Below are 19,610 nucleotides of genomic sequence, written 5' to 3'. Positions count from 1 at the left end.
AGATTCAGTCGGAGAGCCGTCGCCAGGACCAAAGCAGTTTGCTGTTACACATCAGGAGGTGAATAATCAAAGGGCCCCAGAAGTGATTCCAGTGTCAGGTTGGGATCAGAATCTGGCCCTCACTCTGTCGCCTCGACTCAAAAGTAAGATTCTGACTGTAGCTCTAGATCAGCCAAAAGATCACCATTCATATGAAATACCTGTTCCATCTCTAGATAGTCAGAGTTCAAAACCAACAAGATATATTTTCTCACCTACAATTCTGAAGAGAGATGTAGCTGAGCATCCAAGATTTAACAAAGTTGTTAGAACTCCAGGCCAGCTTCCAAAAACACCTCATCATGTGCCTCAAAGGTTGCAGGATGATTATCTAGATTCTAGTATGGACATCATGTATCCTGAGGATAACCAACCTGTAGATGTAAGGGGAGACCCAGAACCACGTCCAGAGCCTCAGGATGTTGAACTTTCATCCCAGCAAGAGGCCCCTGTTGAGCAATCACAGACTCCTGAGGAGGATGAATCTTTTTCACCCCAGGCTCAACATCCAGAGTCCTCTGATGAGGTAGAATCACTTCAGCAGGACTCATCATCTCCCAAGGTTGTTAAGCTATTTTCAAATTCTGCAACCACACAGCATGCCCCAGCTGCACCTCCAGAGTCTTCTGAGGAATTGGAACTATCTTCAGTTGAAGAGGGTGCCCCAGATGAGCCTTCAGATTCCCCTGAAGAGGATGAACTTTTATCAGACCAGCAGGATGCTCTAGCTCAACCTACTGAGGACCCTGAGGAAGTAGAATCTTCTCCAACCACTCAGGAAGCCACTATTCAGCCTCCGGGGCCATCTACAGAGGTTGAAGCTCAACCATTATCACCTGATGAAGAAAATGTTCCATCTCCAAGTCAGAATGAAGCTCAACCCTTACACTTACCCGGTGTCACTGTTAAACCTGTGGCTGTTACCATAACTCCAGAAGTCACTGATGAGGTTGTACCAACTGAGCAGGAAGCACAGGCTCAGCTTCCAGAAAGCCCTGAGGGAGTTGAAACTTCCCCAGACCAGGAGGAAGCCCCAGAGCAGCAGGAAGCTCCATCTAAGCCTGTAGAGGCTCCCGAGGAGGTGGAGCCTCCTCCAAACCCTCAGGAGGACCTGGCTCAGCCTCTGGAATCATCTACAGAGGTAGGAGATCAACCATTAGCACCCAATGAGGAAGATGTTTCATCTCCAAGTGAAAATGAAGCTCAGCCCCCAAACTTGCCCAATGTCACCATTAAGCCTATGGTTGTGACTGTTACTGTAGCTCCAGAGGTCACTAATGAGGATGCACCAGCCCAGCAGGAGGCACAGGCTCAGCCTCCAGAAAGTCCTGAGGAGGTTGAACCTTCCCCAATCCAGCAGGAAGCTCCAGCTCAGCCTGCAGAGGCTCCTGGGGAAGTGGGACCTGCTCCAAATCCTCAGGAGACCCCTGCCCAGTCTCCAGAATCATCTACAGAGGTTGGAGCTCAGCCATCAGCACATCAAGAGGAAAATGGTCCATCTCCAACTCAGAATGAAGCTCAACCCTCACATTTGCCCAATGACACCGTTAAGCCTGTGGTTGTGACTGTTTACATAACTCCAGGGGTCACTAGTGAGGTTGCACCAACCCAGCAGGAGGCACAGGCTCAGCCTCCAGCAAGCCCTGAGGAGGTCGAACCTTCCCCAGTCCAGCAGGAAGTTCCAGCTCAGCCTGTAGAGGTTCCTGAGGAAGTGGAACCTGCTCCAAACCCTCAGGAAGCCCTGGCTCAGCCTCTGGAAGCATCTACAGAGGTTGGAGTTCAACCATCACCTGATGAGGGAAATGTTCCATCTCCAAGTGAAAATGAAGCTCAGCCCTCAAACTGGCCCAATGTCACCAGTAAGCCCCTGGTTGTGACTGTTACTGTAGCTCCAGAGGTCACTAGTGAGGTTGCACCAGCCCAGCAGGAGGCACAGGCTCAGCCTCCAGAAAGCCCTGAGGAGGTCAAACTTTCCCCAATCCAGCAGGAAGCTCCAGCTCAGCCTGTGGAGGCTCCTAAGGAAGTGGAACCTGCTCAGAACTCTCAGGAGGCCCTGGCTCAGCCTCCAGAAGCATCTACAGAGGTTGGAGTGCAACCATCAGCACCTGATGAGGGAAATGTTCCATCTCCAACTCAGAATGAAGCTCAGTCCTCAAACTTGTCCAATGTCACTGTTAAGCCCATGGTTGTGACTGTTTACATAACTCCAGGGGTCACTAGTGAGGTTGCACCAACCCAGCAGGAGGCACAGGCTCAGCCTCCAGAAAGCCCTGGGGTGGTCGAACCTTCCCCAGTCCAGCAGGAAGCTTCAGCTCAGCCTGTAGAGGCTTCTGAGGAGGTGGGACCTGCTCCAAACCCTCAGGAGGCCCCAGCTCAGCCTCTGGGAGCATCTATAGAGGTTGGAGTTCAACCATCAGCATCTGATGAGGGAAAAGTTTCATCTCCAAGTGAAAAAGAAGCTCAATCCTCAAACTTGCCCAATGTCACCATTAAGCCCATGGTTGTAACTTTTGCCATAACTCCAGAGGTCACTAGTGAGGTTGCACCAACCCAGCAGGAAACACAGGCCCAGCCTCCAAGAAGCCCTGGGGTGGTCGAACCTCCCCCAGTTCAGCAGGAAGCTCCAGCTCAGCCCGTAGAGGCTCCTGAGGAAGCGGAACCTGCTCCAAACCCTCAGGAGGCCCCGGCTCAGCCTCCAGAAGCATCTACAGAGGTTGGAGTTCAACCATCAGCACCTGATGAGGGAAATGTTCCATCTCCAAGTGAAAAAGAAGCTCATCCCTCAAACTTGCCCAATGTCACCGTTAAGCCCATGGTTGTGACTGTTACCATAACTCCAGAAGTCACTAGGGAGGTTGAAACTTTTCCAGCCCATGAAGAGGCCCCAGCTCAACCTGCACAACCCTCTGAAAAGGTGGAACCTCCAGTCCAGCAAGAGGTTCCAACTGAGTTTCCACAGTATACCAACGAATTAACTCAAATGCCAGCAAGAAATAAGGAGTTAACTCAAAATATAACTCGGCGTCAAACTCATTCAAACTTGCCCACTATTACACTTACTGTATTGTCAGAACCTAGTAAAAATGCAGCCCAGCAGGAGGCCCCACCTCAGCCTCCTGAGCACCTTGAGGAGACAGAACCTTCTCTGTCCCAGCAGAATGCCTCAGCTAAGCCACCAGAATCTCCTGGGGAGGTTAAGCCTTTAAGTGAGCAGGAGCACCAAGATCAAACTTATGAGCCTTCTGGGGAAGTTGAACCTTCTCCAATCCAGCAGGATCATGAGGTAGCTTCACCAGGTTACCATCATGGTCAGCATTCAAACTTAACCAATGCCACTGTCAAACCTCCAAAAGTTCGGGTTACTATAACAGTGGAACCCACTACAGAGGTAGGACCTTCTCCAATTCAGCATGAGGCTCAGCCTTCAGTGCCACTTAATTATATGGAAACTTCATCCCAACAAGGGGCCCCAGCCCAGCTTCCACAGACCCCTGAGAAGGTTAAACCTTCTCCAACTCAACAGGAGACCCCAGTTCAGACATCAGAACTCGCTAATGAAATTGTAGTTCATGCCCCAAAGCATGTGAAAGCAGTTTCTACAAGTCAGGATCAAGCTCAGCTTCCAACATTGCCCAGTGTCACTGTCAAGCCTGTGTCTTTGGTACTTACCATAACTCCAGATCTCCCTTATGAGGTTGAAACTCCACCCCAACAAGAGGCCCCAGATAAGCTTGAAATGTCCTCTGAACAGTTGGAACCTTTGTCAGTCCAACAAGAAGTGCCACGTCAGCGTCCAGGCCTCTCTGAAACAGTTGAACCTTATTCAAGCCAACAGGATGACTCAGCTCTGCCTCAAGTAGGTGTAGAACTTTCTCCAGTTCAGCAGGAGGGCCCAACTCAACATCCAGAGCCCAGTGAGGGGGCCAGATCTCCAGACCTCCAAGGCCCACCTGTAGAGTCCCTTATGAATATTGTAGCTCAACCTAGAAGTGAAGCTCAGCATCCAGCGTTTCCTAAATTCATAGTCAAACCCATGGTTCTGATGGTTCCTGCAACTTCAGAGCCCACTAAGGAAGCTAACAATTCACCACCACATCAGGATGATCCTGCTAAACCTCTATCTCCCCCTGAACAATCTCAACCCCTTTCCCAATCTCCAGAGTCCTCTGAAAACGTTGAGTCTTCCCCAGGCCAACAAGAGGCCATAGCTCAGACTCTAAATTCCCCTCAAAACACAGGAGAATTTTCTGTCCAACAGGAGCCCCCAGATGAGCCATCAGAGCCCCCTACACAGATTGAACTATCTACAGCTGAGCAGGAAGGGTCAGTTCATCCTCCAAAGCCCACTGCAGAGGTCAAACTTTCAACCGAGCAGGAGGCCCCATCTCAACCTCCAGTCCCCCAGGCAAACCCAGCTGTATCTTCTGAACCTCCTGATAAGTCTCTATCCCAGCAAGAAACCCCATATCAGCTTCCAGAACCTCCCAAGAAAGTAGAATCTTCTCTAACTCAACTGCAGGGCCTATCTCAGCTCCCTGAGAATGTCGAACCATCTCTAGTCCAGAAGGAAGCTCCAGCTCAATCTCAGCCACATAATGAGGCAGAAGACTCTCCAGCTCCCCAAGGGCCCTCAGTTCAGCTTCCAGAGACCCCTAAAAATGTAGAATTCTCTCCAGATCTGCAAGATTCTTCTACTCTGTCTTCAGAGCCCAATACAGAGATGGAAGCTCTGGAGTTTCCAACTCCTCCAGAGCCTGCTAATGAGGTAGAAACTCCTCTAGCTCAGCAGGCCCCAGTTCAACCAGTCCATGATGAGGTTGCAATTCCACTTTCAGGACTGGATCAAACTCAGCATTCAAACTTGCCCCCAGTCACTGTTAAACCTTTTAACCTAGAGCCCCCAGTCACTGTTAAACCTTTTAACCTAGAGCTTAGCATAACCCTAGGACCTACTATGGAGGCAGAACATTCTACAATCCTCCAGCAGAATATACCTCCCATATACCCTAAAGTGACACTTCCATATGCAGAGCAGGTCCAGGCTCAGAATCTAACCTTGAGTGAAGTCACAGTACATCCTTCAGACTTGGAACTTAGCATAACCTCAGAACCCAATAAGGAGGTTGAAATTTCTCCAGCCATGGAGGAGACTACAACTCAATTTCCAGATTCACAATCTCCCGTCCATAGTGAAGCAGTTCCATCTCCAGAACAGGATCAAGCTCAGAATTCAATGTTGCACAATGTCACACTTTCTCCTTTGAACAAGCCATTTACCATAACTCTAGAACATCCTACGAAGACTGAATATTCTACAACCCCACAGAAGACGACAACTTCTCCAGAGAACCCTGAGGTGACACTTCCACATCTAGGCCATATTCAGGCTCAGCATCCAATCTTGAGTGAAGTCACTGTTCAACCTGTAGACCTGGAATTTACCATAACTCCAGAACCCAGTAAGGAAATTGAACTTTCTCCACCTGTGCAGGAAATCCCCAGTCAGCCTCCAGAGCCACTTAAGGATGTTATTGTATCTCAGTCTCCAGTATACCAGGAGGCAACAGTTCCAACACCAAATCAGGATCAAGTTCAGCATCCATTGTCACCCAATGTCACAGTTCAACCTTTGGATCTGGGGCTCCCCATAACTCCAGAACATACTACAGAGGCTGAACACTCTATAGTCCTGCAACAGACTACAGCTCCTCCAAAGCAACCTGACGTGACACTACGACAACCAGAGCAGGTCCAGAGTCAGCATACAACAGTTCAACCTACGAATCTGGAAATTACCACAACTATAGGATCCAATGCAGAGGTTGAACCTTCTCCAATTATGCAGGAAACATCAGCTTACCTTCCAGAGCCTTCTAAAGAAGTAGTTGAGCAGCCATTCCTTCAGGAGGTGACATTTCGCCCTCCAGAGCCTTCTAAAGAAGTAGTTGAGCAGCCATTCCTTCAGGAGGTGACATTTCACCCTCCAGAGCCTTCTAAAGAAGTAGTTGAGCAGACATTCCTTCAGGAGATGACAGTTCCAACTTCAGGTCAAGATCAAGGTCAGCATTCTACTTCATACCATATCACAGATCATCCTTTGGACCTGGGACTCCCCATAACTCCAGAACATACTACAGAGGCTGAACCCTCTATAGTCCTGCAACAGACTACAGCTCCTCCAAAGCAACCTGATGTGACACTTCCACAACCAGAGCAGGTTCAGAGTCAGCATACAACAGTTCAACCAACTAATCTGGAAATTACCACAACTGCAGGATCCAATGTAGAGGTTGAATCTTCTCCAATCATGCAAGAGACTTCAGCTCACTCTCCAGAGCCACCTAAAGAAGTTGTGGTTGAGCAGCCATTCACTCAGGAAGTGACCATTTCAACTTCAAGTAAAGATCAAGGTCAGCATTCTACTTCACACCATGCCACAGATAATCATTTGAACCTGGGGCTCACTGTAACTCCAGAGCATACTATCAAAGCTGAACATTCTACTGTCCTAAAGAATATTATAACTCCTCAGAGTCAACAATCAAACCAAGGCACATTTCTACCTGTGGACATGGTAACTCAGCAACAAGCATCAGCTGAGACAGTTCTTTCCCTTGCAACAGCTCTGGATTTATATGATCAAGGAAAGGGACACATGAATTTTACTAATCAACCAGGACGGAATGCCACCACACACATCAACATATGTGAACTCTGTACCTGCAAAGATGAGACACTTTCATGTGCTGGTCTCAGCCCAAAGCAGAGACTCCGCAGAGTGCCTGTGCCAGAGCTACACACCTACAACGGCACCTTCACCACCTTGTAAGGATCCCCTCTCATTTGTTTTCCTCCTTCCTGCTGACTTGGCAACCTTTCCTTAAGCTCTTTCTGGGCCTTCCTACTTTCCCCAACCCACATTGACTGACTGTTTTTAGCTATTCTTTATTCTCCTCATTATTATTCTCCCTTCTGCAGTCTTTTATTTGTAATTGCTCTTACTCGTATTTCCTCACCCATTTTTTAGCCCCATCATTTCATTCCTTAACTTTTACTTTCCTCCCATTTTTGCTCCTTCCTCTTTATACCAAGATTCCCCTCTCCCCATTTTATTGGGGGCAATACAGCCAAGTGGTTAAGAGTAGAGAGTCTGGAGCCAGACTGCATGGGTCTGAACCCAGATCTGTCATTTATTAGCTTATGGCTCATCTGTAAAATGGAGATTATGATAACTATCAGCTTATAGGATCTTTGTGGGATTTGAATGAGCTCATTAATACCTGTAAATCACTTATGTCAATGCCTTACATAAGAAAAAATATGTATATACCTTATATATGTATTAGCTATTATTATTATGTGACCCCCTCAATTATATTCAGAATTCATCTTTGTTCCCTGACTTCTATATGTGGCACCTATTTTATGCCCAACCCAAGGCTAAGTACTGTGGGAGCAACAGGTATGATATTGTCTCCAAAACTTGACAGTGATAGGTCAGAAGAAGGGACTATGTCCATAAAGGAAGTGCTAGAAGAGATAAAGACCGTGGGTGTCGTTAATTCACTAGAGTCTGTAATCAGTGGAGTGCGGAGATCAGGGAAGCTGCATAGAGGAACTAAAACTTTAGCTGGGACTTACAGAATAACTGTGATTTGTTAAATCAAAAGCAAAGCTGTAGGAATGATCAGGATTTAATAAACCAATTAAGTTGTAAGGAAGTAGGTTATGAAGTAATGAAAAATGATTATGAAAAATCTTGAGTATCATCTACAGGGGTTTGAAAGTTACATTATGAGACATGGAGAACCATTGAAAGTTTTCAAGTAAGACAAAAGATGAAAACAAGGGAGTGGCGGATCCTATATTTCTCAAATGCAAACAGTGATATAAACCAACATTACCTCAATAAATTAAAACAAAAAGGGGGGATTTTTTAAGAATTTATTAGTAGTGTGATCTAGAAAAGAAAGCTTGAATCAAGGAAACCAGTAGAATGCTCTGGCAAAATCTAGGAGTAAAGTGAGAAAAGGCTGAGTCAGAGTGGTTGTGATAGGAATGGACAGGAAATCCCGAAAGTATTACACGGGGAGAGCCAAAAGGAGTTAGTAACTGACTAGAGTCAGGGAAAAGGAAAGAAAAATCACATGACTCAAAGGTTCCTATTCTGGATGATGACAGTGTTGGTGGTGTAAATAGTGGAAATACAGCAATTGGGAAAAACAGCCTGTTCAAAGATGAATTGAGTTTTAGGCATTTCTGTTGGTGAGTGTAAAGCAGCCAGAAGACTTCTGGTTGAGTAGAAATGTCTACTGAGCACATGGGCAGACAGGTATCCATTCTGGTTTATTTTTGGACCCTCTGAAAAATATGTACATAAACTGAATAGGTAAACTGTTGCTGAGGAAAGAGAACACAAAGCTGAAGATTGAAAGTCATCTTCCCACTTAGCGGTTGAAGCCAACTTCAGACATTTGACAACTGCTTTTTTTTTTAAAATAATAAATTTTATTGTTATATTCCCCATACAATTGCAGCCCCCCCATTCTGACCCCAATCCCTCCCCTCCCGCCCCCGCCCCCCTAAAAGTGTCTCTGGTTCATAGTTTTTTGTTGATTTTGATTTTCACTTTCTTATAGTTATTCATTTTCCTGGTCCCTTATTTAAGTTTTCTAGATTCCTGCTATGAGTGAGACCATCCGGTATTTTTCTTTTTCTTTCTGGCTTATTTCGCTGAGCATGATCCCTTCCAGCGCTGACAACTGCTTTTAAACATGTAATTTAAGGGGCCATTTCTCAGTGTTGCAAAATATCACAGAAGTATACAAGGTAAAATGTGAAAATTCCACCCCTCCCTACTAACCCCCATAAGATCATTCCTCTTAGCGTTTCGGAATGTGTGTCCTTCCTTGCAGTCTCTTTCCTTTGTATTTTTTCCCATCAAGACAATACTTGGCTCCTTACTCAGTGATTTGTCCTTTTCATTATGCAATGTCAAGATATTTCCACATTAGTCCCTCTGATTTTTAATTGCCCTTATCCTCCTATCACCTGGAGAGACTTCAACAGCTGGCACTGAGCCAAAGCATTGGCGTTACATGGCATAGGGTTTCTTTATTTGCTCATAATGATAAATTTTTGCCATTTTTCTGTCAAATTGTTTATCATTTTCTCATTGTTTTATAGCAAGAGTTATTTTAAACTCATAGGTAATTTGGGGGGATAACATTCAAATTTACTGGCATTATCTTGTGTACGCAAGAAATTGGACAGATAGGGAAGTTCAGCTTCTGAAGAGAGGCCTTGTTGTGCCAGTGGCCCCACATCATGTCTGCATTAACTGTGCAAACTGAGAAACTGATAGCTGTGGAATTAGAAAGCTGAGGTTTTCAGCGTTTGAACATTCCTCCCAAGGTTGCCATGATTTTTTCACTCTGTGAAAGATGATTCATTCTGTCCATTCTTTTCCTGCCTATTGAAGGATATGAACTCTGTTTCTTCTACAGAAATTTCCAAGGAAACTCTATTTCTTACATTGATGAAAATATATGGAACTCATACCGTTGGGCTGAGAAACTGTGAGTATATTCTCTCCAATTATGAATACAAAAAAACTAACTGCATTGTAAAATCCTTCGCCCAGAATTTTGAGTACCTCTGAGAAAAGATGTTTACCCCTCCATATCTAAAATCAGCCTCTATTGATTATAATTCTGTTTATTTTAAAAATTAAATTTTGTGTACTCTCTTCAGAATAAGCCAACTTATTTTCCATTATAAGAGTAATACATGGTTATAGTCTCAATGAAAATGACAAGGAAATAACATTTATAGTGAAAACTTTCTACCCCATTGCCCCATTCCTGCTATCCTTGGGTTTAGTACATATCCTTCCAGACCTTTCTCATTACATTTGCATATGTATCTATAGATAGAAAAATAGGCTTGCTGTGATTTTCTTATCTTTTTTAAAAACATAAATGGTAACCTCCTGCAATTTAATTATTTCACTTCATCGTATGTCTTAGATTTCTTTCATTCCCTGTACAAAAAAGGGTTACCTCATCCATTTAAACTTCTATATAATACTCTATAGCGTGGATATATCGCAGTTTAATAATTTCTCTAATGGGGGGCCTCCCCGGTGGCGCAGCGGTTGAGCGCTGGGTTGCGAAGCTGCCCTCAGCCTCTGCAGCGCCGGTTCGATCCCCAGCTGCTCCCTGGCCACCGGAGGAGGGTCCCACGTGGCACGCAGACCTCTCCTGCCGCCCGCTGCTCCCCTCAGCAGTGTACTTCGGTCCTTCTGCCTGCTCTGCTCCCCGCTCTGGCTCTGGTGAATTCTCTCACCCTCCCGCGCTTCTGACTGTACCCAGTGCTTGTATAAACAAAACAGACAAACAAACAAATAAATAAATAAAGCATGCCTCTATAAAAAAAAAAAATTAAAAAAAAATAATTTCTCTAATGATGGATGTTTAGATTATGTCCACTTTTCTTATTACATGCTGCAACACGCAGCTTTGTACATGCATCTTTGTGAGCACAGGTAGGTATGTCTGTGGACTAGATGCCTAGAAATGGAATTGTTGGATTGAAAGCTATGTACTTATAAAATCTTAATTGCTCTCAAATAAATTGTGCCAATTTACACTCCTGTCAACATGCCCTGACACTTTCGTCACTGAACGTTCCCTATTTTTTGATTGATCTGTTGAGTGAATAAAGGGGATCCCATCTGAATTTGAATTTTTCTGATTACTTGTGAATTTAAATATCTTTATATGGTCACTGAACATTTGTACTTCTATTTTTTTAAATTGGATTTTTTTAAAAGATTTATTTATTTATACAAGCCCTGGGATACAGGCCACAGGCGCTGGAGGGCGAGTAGAGCGGGGAGTAGAACAGGCAGAAGGACCAAAATACACTGCTGAGGGGAGCAGCAGGTGAGACAGGAGAGGTCTGCCACGCCATGTGGGAATCTCCCTGGACAGCCGGGAACCGAACCGGCGCTGCAGAGTCTGTGGACAGCTTCATAGTGTAGTGCTCAACCCACTGTGCCACCAGGGAGGCCCCTTCTCTGGATTGTTTGTCCTTTGCCCGTTTTTCTGTATTGTCCTTTTAATTGTAGAAAAAGTCAGTTTAGACACATGAGTAATTTGGGGGAAAAAAATTACGTTGGTCTGTTAACTTATTGGCAAGGGAAAAAATGAGAATTGGGCCATTGTTTTTTGTGACTTGTGACTTTCTTAAAAATTGTGTATCATTTATATTTCCCATCTGGTATCTAACTTAGAGATTTTATTTTCCAAATTTATAAGAAAAATGAAAGTCATTAGGAGTGGTGAGGGGTGGGTAGGCTGAGGAACAGGGTAGAGGAAAAACTTTAGATTGTGTGCTACATACATTTGGAATCTTGAGCCATATGAATATATAAAATTCATTAAAAAATAGAAATTGAAGTTTTAAAGTTAATGTTTACAAAACATATATTTGGGAGTTTATACCTATAACATGAGCCTGGTGAAGTTTCAAGATTTCTAGGTTTGGGGCCTCCCCTGGTGGCGCAGTGGTTGAGCGCTGGGCTGTGAAGCTGCCCGCAGCCTCTGCAGTGCCGGTTCGATCCCCAGCAGCCGGGCAAGTGTCCCACATGGCACAGCAGACCTCTCCTGCCGCCCACTGCTCCCCTCAGCAGTGTACTTCAGTCCTTCTGCCTGTTCTGCTCCCTGCTCTGGCTCTGGTGAATTCTCTCACCTCTCACGCTTCTGACTGTACCCAGTGCTTGTATAAATAAATAAATAAATCTTTAAAAAAATAAAAAGATTCCTAGGTTTGAAATTTATTTATACCTGTATGACAGAGGTTCCTAAATTAGGGTGCCATAGTTCCCCAGAGCAGGGTTTAACTTTTATTTTTCCCATACTATAGATCTTTTTGGTGATCCCTAGAAGCTTATATTCTTGGGATAATGCATTTAAATGCATAATAACTTAAAATGTATATAGGAAACTAAATATATTGAAATATAGTTTTCAAAATATATTTTTAAATACTGTGATAAGTAAAAAATACAGTAGTAAATCTTCTCTTAACACAGTGACAAGATACAGTGGTAGGTCTATATAAAATATGAACCACCTTGTAACTTTAAAGTTGGGATGAGAATAAATGAGAGTTTGTGATACCTGCAACAAACATATGAAAATATGTGATTTCTATTGGAAACCAGATGAACTGTACTGCTAATCTACTGTGGCCTATATTCACGATGGAAGGAAGTATGTTTGAAGTTGTGAAAATAGTGATTTAATTTTATTTCCCATCTAAGTTTGGTGCCCTGAATTCTATGGATGCTCACCTAAAAGGATGACCCACAAATGGAAATTGGACACACATCTTTGCATGTATTCAAGAAAGTGCAGTTTTCTAGGAAAGGGCCCATAGCTTTTATGAAATTCTTTTTTTTTTTATCTTTTTTTTTTTTTAATAGAGGCATGTTTATGTATTTATTTATTTGTTTGTTTGTTTGTACATGCACTGGGTACAGTCAGAAGCGTGGGAGGGTGAGAGAATTCACCAGAGCCAGAGCGGGGAGCAGAGCAGGCAGGACCGAGGTACACTGCTGAGGGGAGCAGCGGGCGGCAGGAGAGGTCTGCGCGCCATGTGGGATTCTCCTCCGGTGGCCGGGGAGCAGCCGGGGATCGAACCAGCGCCGCAGATGCCGCGGGCAGCTTCGCAACCCAGCGCTCAACCGCTGCGCCACCGGGGAGGCCCCTTTTATGAAATTCTTATAGGGTTATTGTCTCAAAAGATTGAGTCACAAATGTAGGAGAGAAGAAAGACATTTCTTGTCCTCTAAATCTCTACTTATCTTCCTGAGTGATAATAAGTGATTTGTTTTAAATGAGAGCAGTATATCTGAAAATTGATGATCTGTAACTTTCTGAGATCATTCAACACATATTTATGGAATACCTACTAGGTGCCAAGAGCTGTTCTCTGTGTTAGGGATATAGACCCAAGAACAAAATGACCAAGATCCCATCTCTCAAGAGTTTACAAATAATCTTGAGTTGTTTCATTCCTATGTGTGATTCATCTTTGTAGGTGAAATTCTGTTTCTGTTTCCCTGCTCAAGAAAAGGCATGAAATGAGCTCCTGGAGCTTCTATTCCTGGTCGATTTCCCTGAAAATAAGGAAGAGGTGGGAGGTGCTTTTGGTGGCTAATCAGGGAGCACATACCCTATTCCTTTCTAACACCAATTGCTCCTACCTGGGGGAAGACATCTTTTGCTGTCTCATCCAAGAAGGAAGCATATGGGGTTGATGTGCTGCCCACTAGGGTTCCTACTACACTATCCCAGCCAGTCACCCCGTAGTTAACTCCAGGTCATTTCTGGTAAGAAAGCAATTGTTTGAGATGTTCCCATGCTTTGAGCTAAAGATGTTTTTATTATATTTTTTTTTATCATTCTTAGGGATTTTTGGTGGAGGTGGGAAAGGGAGAGACTTGGCATGTTTCAGTCTGTAACTTGACAGCACAGCTTCTTAGGAAAAGAGTTTCATCCCCCTGTTACATCCTAGAGAAACTCAGGCAAATATGTACCGGGCTACAAGTGCAAGAATGTTCCTAGCAACATGTTGTAGTAACAAAAACCTGAAAGAATCTTGCAATCCATCAACAATAGAATGAGTACAGTGGATACTACTCACTAGAAACATAATACAAGCTACATAAAAATCTTAAATTTTCTGGTAGCCTCTTAAAAAATGAAAGTAAGTAATAAACAGATGGAAAAATGTTAATATATTTTATTTAATCCTTATATCCAAAATATTTCAATATGTAATTTTATATGCATTAATAATATATTATTACATTATGAAGGAAAAATGCTAATGAGTTTACATTTTTTTCCATACTAATTGAAATTTCAATATGGTTACTTAATTTTTTGTCAAAAATAATTGATCTGTATTTAGATTTCATAACATTTACAGTTGAAAAAGTAGCATCACCTACCCAAATTGTTGCAAATACACTTAAATATTTCTAATAACTGCATCAAGTTTCCATTTTTAAATTAACTATTTTAAATAAAGTAAATTAAGAAATTCAGCTTTCCAGTCACACTGGTGACTTTAAAGATACTCAGTAGCTACATGTAGCTAAACATGCAATAGTAGGCAGTGAAATGAACCAACCTTAGCTAATGCAACAGTATAATTAATTTGCAAAATGCTGATGAAAGCAGCATAGAAAACAACACATACATGATTTCATTTATATGAAGTTCAAGAAGAAGCAAAACTAAACTATGTTGTTTATGGCTGACAGATGATAAGGAAAGGTACATGTAGTAATTAATCCTGTGTAGTAATTAATCCTGTGTAGTGAATTTTTATTTGGATCCAGAAATAATCTTTTCATTTTTCAGAATTATCAGTGAAAATCATTTGACAGAATTACACAAGGATTCATTTGAAGGCCTGCTATCCCTCCAGTATTTGTAAGTTAGTTAATCATCTTTATTTATGAGTTTTTAGTTATATTTATAAAATAATTAAGGGATTCAAATTAGATAATCTTTACACTTTCTCCCAGTAATAAAATTCTACAATTGTGTCAGTCTGTGTAGGGTCTTAGCCGATCTCTAGCATTAAATAATTCCTATGCATTTTCGGTTTTTTAATTATATAGACAAGATATTGATAGAAAAAAAGCTTCAGTTATAGAGGGAAAACAGTGTTGAAATCTGAGCAACTAGAGACAGCCATATGAACCTTGTTATGTAACTGTTTATAAACTATCTGCTTATATTTATGTTCATATTTGACCCATGGGTCAAATCCAGTCCATGGTTCGTTTTTATATTGCTCATAAGAATGGTTTTTATATTTTTAAAAGTCTGTAAGTGAAAATAAACAGAGACTATACAACTGAGATCATGTATAACCTGCAAAGCCTGAAATATTTACTATCTGTCCATTACAGAAAAGATTTGGAAAAAAAAATATTTGCCTAGTAAAATGAGAAGAATTAAAGTTAACCTCAAATTGTTACCTATGGGACCAGAAAATATAGAACACCTTAATTTGAATGCCAGAATTTATCAATTTAAATTAACAAATATTAAATATTTGACTAAGCAGATGTGTCATATAAATGGTACTATTAAGAACATATTAAGTTACTAAGTGAGCAGACTGGTGTTAAGAATTTTAATGCAGGAATTGTCATGCTAGTATTAAAAGTAATGTTTATATAGATGCTTAACTGGTATAGTTAGAAATGTTTATAGCCTGACTACCATGTCATCACAAAGGTGTTCTAGGACAGACTCTACCCGCAACTACAGATTCCCGGGCTGAGTACAAAGCCCACCCCTACCATGACTGATTCAGTCATTTCACAGGAGGGCTAAGAATATGCATCTTCACTAAGTTCCCAAATGATGCTGGTATTTGAGAACTGCTTCCGGAGAGTTAATCTGGTGAATGTGTAAGCATGGATTAGAAAGGAAGAGTCTAGAGATGACACCCATCTAGGTGAAAAGTGAGGGACTAAGCTGGACTCAATAGAAATACGAGAGTCAACTATAGTCAAAGGTAATAGATGTTTAAAATAGAAATCTAGTACCTGTTGTTTTCTGTTGTTCTACTACTGTGCAACGGAAACAATGAAGTTCATGTGCTATTAAGGCAATGCAAAACCAAAACATGAATTTCTATTAATATAATAGAAAGTATAATTCTGAATTAGTTCAAAGTTATGTGTAAATTAGAGGGGTTTCAAGTTATGTGAAAGGTTATCTTTTTTTTCCTTCTGGTATTGAAATGACCTTAGAAAAATATCACTAAACGAGGAAGGTGTATAAATGTGAGAATTTTCCCTTTAATATTAGAAATAATAATTATATATAGAGATAAAAACTTTGAGCTTATAGAATTTGATGGGAACATAAAAGATCATCTAATCAATTCTTCTACTATCAGGAAAGATGACCTCCAAAATTTATCAATATCTATAGTTATATATTTTATTTATGAAGACTATGAAAGTGGGACAGTGAGACAGGGTTCAGGGCTCTGGAAGTTTTAAATTTTAGTTCCTAAGGTTTAGAGTTTAGAGAAAAGTTACTCATTCAATATTATCATTCTGACCTCTTCTAGTTATTCCTACTAATTAGATATCTAGTAGCTAATTGAGGCAATACTTTCCTTTTACTTTTCCTAGAGATTTATCCTGCAATAAAATACAGTCTATTGAAAGGCGTACATTTGAACCACTACCTTTCTTGCAGTTTGTGTAAGTTATAAATATAACTTCGTTATATCTGGGATGTTTATAAAAGTTAATTATAAACATTGTTATTCATTTTTAAATATTAAAATTTTATTAATAGACAGCTACTAAAATTATGTAGCAATTTTTTTTGTCTCTAACAAAGATTGGTGTGAAAATTATTACACAGGTCAGGGTGAATCATTCTAGAACAATAGTTTTCAAGCAGGGTGACTTAGTTCCCAGGTGACATTTGGCAATGTCTTATCAGAACTGTAGATAATGATACTGGCACCTAGTGGGCAGAAGGCAGAGATGCTGCAAAACATCCTAGAGTGCACAAGACAGCTGTCCCATAACAAGGGATTACCCAGGCCAAAATATCAACAGTGCTGAAGTCGTGAAACTGTTCTAGAGAAATAAAGATCACTTAACAAAGTATTATTGAGCATTTACTATCTTGTATCTACTGCACCAATGTATAAACATGAAAGTATAAGTCATAAGCAAATATCTTCCACCATGAGATTTCTTTAGTGCATGGAGAAAGCATTGAGGTTATACTTCATCACATATAACTTAGAATTACTGCCAAAGAATACATGTTTTGAAAGAATATCAATTTTTTTCCTCTTTTTTTTTTTTTTTTTGTAGAAATCTTGGTTGCAACTTACTCACAGAACTGAGCTTTGGAACGTTTCAGGCCTGGCATGGAATGCAGTTTTTACATAAGCTGTAAGTGAAGTAGACACTGAATACATGTGAAAAACTATGTGTAGAAACGTCATACCACTGATGGTTATCTGAGTGTAAATACAATGTGAATTCTGAAAATTATGTCTTAAGATTCATTCATTTTTTTCAAATGAGGAAACTAAGGTTCAAAGAGGCCAAGGGATTGGCTTGTATATGGCATGCTTTGCTTTCCCTCATGCTGCTCTGGGCATGATCAACAAAAGGCACCAGAGTGGCACTGACATGGGAATCCGAGCGATGGCTACTGTAATATGTGTATGGTCCTGGAAATTCCATTTTTAATTTAACTTTGATTCCTACTCATGTGTAAAGTTCTTATATGTATGCAACATAGAGCTACAAAGAATTAAGTTTAGCCTAAAACTCTCCAAGGAACAGGTATGGATCCTTCCTTTGCCATCAGTTTCTTTGACATGGCAAAGCAGAAAGAATTCCTGAAAACCTGCCACAGGACCCTTTTCTCCCAAATCACCAAGAACATTTTTTTCAAAAAATGAATTATCTCTGAGCAATAGAAGCATTTGTGGTATGAAATATTCATAAAGAAAATACATTGCTGTAGCTTAATCCCACATACTAAAAAATTCTGTGATTTTTCTGACACAAGCAAATCATTGTGGGTATGTTCAGTGATTTGGCTTGACAAGGACTTTAGTCCAAATGTGAGGATCTACTTTAGACCTGACAATGGAAAAGACGGTCTTACTGTCCTGTGGTTCAGATATCCAGTTTTCACAGTTCACTAAAGATTACATGAAGGTGTTTAGGGTGTCTCTGGAAGCTGGACTAACAGTTTCTGCAGAAGCCCATCTGATGCCTCCCCTTTCCACTCACTAATTTGCTGATGCCTACTTTGGAAAAAGAATACTGACAATCAGTTTTCCTTCCCCAAGGACATATTAGCTTCCTCCACCAAGAAATTTTAGTAACATCAATGTGCTATCTTAATTTCATTATCTTTATTAAGCATTTTATGACACCAAGAGTCTTTTATAAGAAGTTATGTTTCAGTGTAACTGTGTAGGCAACATAAGAAAAAAGTTGCCAAAAAAAATTGTGGAAACACTATTGGTAAAAATTAATGAATTCAAAAAAAAATTAATGAATTCATTCAAAAATTCTTTTTTTTTAAATTTTTTTAATACAAGAACTGGGGTACAGTCAGAGTCGTGGGAGGGTGAGAGAATTCACCAGAGACAGAGCGGGGAGCAGAACAGGCAGACAGACCGAAGACACTGCGGAAGGGAGCAGCAGGCAAGGCAGGAGAGGTCTGCCGTGCCATCTGGGTTTCTCTCTGGCCGGTGGGGAATCTAACCTGCGCTGCAGAGGCTGCAGACAGCTTCACAGCGCGGTGCTCAACCCGCTGCGCCACCAGGGAGGCCCCCCATTCAAAAATTCTTGCTGAGTAACATGCCCCTGTGTATCAGCACTTGTACAAAGTGTTGATACAAAGAAGACTTGAACAGGGATTTTGTCTCCAAGAAACTCTTACTGTAAGGAAGAAGATGGATAACATACCAGGGCTGCGCTAGCAGCTCAGCTGGAGGGTGACAGGTCGGGTGTGGCGTAGTAGGGAATGGGCAGTCGGTTAGAAGACAAAATGGAGGAGGCACCAACTTGTTTATCTTGAGTTTCTGTGTTCATTTCAAATGACAGAAAAAGGTAATAAAAGAAGCAGAGCTAAGTGGTGTTGGAAATAAATTAATATTCATGTCATGTGACTTGAATAGAATTGTGCTCCTAAAACTTAATTCACAGTTACTTTCAAAAGATTGTCACAATGCATGAAGTATTCCCTGGGGGCTGGGCTCCTTTGCTTTGAGCCAAATTCTTTTAATAGACAAAGTTAATTTGCTCCAAGTAACATTTGCTGTGGTGAAATACAAACTTCATTGCATCTCTTCCCAAAGGCAAGTTGTCAAAAGGAGATGTCACCCCCACCCCTCAAGTTAAATCATTTTATTACCTGTTACCTTGTTGGGATTTATGAGTTGAAACAATATATTCCCAGCATTAAATATGTTTGTTTTAAAAAAAAAAAAAAACCAGCTGAAGTGGATTTATCACGAGTTGAATGAAGTTTAGGCTGGAAGGCTTGTTGCTTATATAGGCCCCTTCCAAGGTCTTGGGAGGGGTCCTAGCAATTTTTCATTCGTAATTTTGCATGTTTTCATTATGCAGGATTTCCCAAAGTAGATGGGAAACCCAGGCCCTGAAATCCAGGCCCCGCAAACCTTGATTAATCCCTGGGTTCCAGGTAGTTATAACACAGGAAGTTTCTTGAATGAAGCTTGTATATTATTGACAAACACTGAGGAAACAAGTTAGCAGTGTGGTAAAGAGTCTATTTTGAATCTGAAATCCACCTCAGAGATAGGCCAAGAGCTTATTAATAAATACAATTTTTGAATGGTAGTAATAATCATATTTCTTTCAGATGAAATATATTATGGAAATCAGCAATGGTTAATAATCCCAAATGTTAAGTATACTTTTTTCCCAACTTAAAAGTGCTTCTCCTTCATTCACC

The sequence above is a fragment of the Talpa europaea genome, assembly GCF_964194135.1.
Source record: "Talpa europaea genome assembly, chromosome: 7".
Taxonomy (NCBI): domain Eukaryota; kingdom Metazoa; phylum Chordata; class Mammalia; order Eulipotyphla; family Talpidae; genus Talpa; species Talpa europaea.
This window is presented reverse-complemented; position numbering follows the sequence as displayed.